Genomic DNA, 1,873 nt, shown 5'->3' on the forward strand with positions numbered 1-1,873 from the left:
GTTAAATTAAGACGACTTGAAAGTGCATAGGCCTGGGGCCGCTATGCGGTGGCTGCAATGCTTTCGCATTCATCCGCGTAGGGATAACGAAGTGGCCCTTGAATTTTTTCATTCCTCCGCTCGTTGCGCCGTCCTTCTTGAGCTCCTTTGTTAACATTCAAATTTCCGCCCCACATGCCAGTACCGGTAGAATGCAATAATTGTACACTTTTCATCTCGAGGATAGCGGTAAGCTACCGGTCATGATCTGGTAATGTCTCCCATATGAGCACCAACCCATTTTTATTCTTCTGCAAGTTTCCTTCTCATGATGCCGGTCCCCTGTGAGTAATTGACCTACATAAACGTGCTCCTGTACACATTCTAGACGCTGAGTGCCGATCATGATTTTTTTTTTTTTGTTCTGTTGCGAAGCTATTCAAAATTGCATTTGTCTTCTGTATATTAATCTTCAATCTTATTCTTACACTTTCTCAGCTAAGGTCCTCAGTCATTTGTAGCAATTCATCCCCAGTTTTTCTGAACAGGAGAATATCATCTGCAAACCGTAGGTTACTAACATATTCACCGTTGATCGATTTTCACTCCTATAATCCATGTAGTGAATAGCGTCGGAGAGATTGTTTCTCCTTGCCTGACCGCTTTCTTGATCGGTATTTTCTCGCTTTTCTTGTACTACTACTACTACTACTACTACTACTACTACTACTACTAATAATAATAATAATAATAATAATGATGGTAATAATAATGTAATGAAGAAGAACACGGAGCAAGCAGTAGTGGGGCGCTCTCATAGATGTAAGGCGTGAGCGCAGATCACGAGCTGTTGGCGCCGAGACCGTTGCTCTCTTGTGAATGTGCGGGTTTTTAAAGCGAAGCTTTGTACCTCTACCAGCCAAGGGTTCTGTCGTGTCCGTCGTTGTAATCAAAAAACGATCCCGATGAACCGCTAACAATTGCAGGTATAGCACACTGTAAACGGAAATAACTCTCAGGTGGGAGTATAATGCTTGTCCTCAGCGACCCCCCGGTTGGGAGTTTATTATGCTCCGAATGATCGGAGTATAATTTTTACTCCGCGCGGGCGGAATTTTTGCGTGGTGCCTTCGGAGTTTTTTTTTTTTTTTTTTCCTGTCATTTTTATTTTTTACTTCGAGCTGGACGGAGCTTTTTCGAGGTGCACCGGGAGTATAAGAAAAAAGACGTCAACTTGCGTGGAGAATTTTAATGTAGAAGCTTCGGGTCAAATTCCGAAATATACGCACAAGAATAAGCCAAATTCTGCGAAACAAGTGAACGAGACCAGACAGACCAAGCAATACATAAACACAAACATTTGAGAAAAACCCGATGAAGAACTGTGAAAGACATCCAACGGACACTCGACACACAACAAGAAGCAACCCTGCCAGTATATATAGCCACGATAATGTGGGCCTCGAAACGGCCTAGCGAGCAGCTGTAGTGTTTTCAGAATTACGACTCACAGGCTCGCACATATGAAATCGGCCTCTCTGAAAGCAACATGAAACCTAAATACACACGGAACTGTTAACCTAAAATATTGAAAAAACAACGTTCATGGCATAATTTTTCAAAATTAGAATGCCATTCCGTGAGCGCTGAAGCGACTTCGCACACTGCCGGCGTCCGCGGCCAAAAAGTAATGCGTTAGTTACAGTACGCAAGAAAAATGTATGTGCGCGTGCTTCATGACAAAATTAGCTTCGCGCGAAAGAATTATGGCGGGACAACAATTTATTACATGTGAGCATGACCCGTAGTAGCCTACGTAACACCGAAATTGCGTAGTCATACATTTTTTGAACCGCACTACTTGCTCCGCGTCCAAGCAATGTCTCTCGGCTGT

The sequence above is a fragment of the Dermacentor silvarum genome, chromosome 1 (assembly GCF_013339745.2).
Source record: "Dermacentor silvarum isolate Dsil-2018 chromosome 1, BIME_Dsil_1.4, whole genome shotgun sequence".
Lineage (NCBI taxonomy): Eukaryota > Metazoa > Arthropoda > Arachnida > Ixodida > Ixodidae > Dermacentor > Dermacentor silvarum.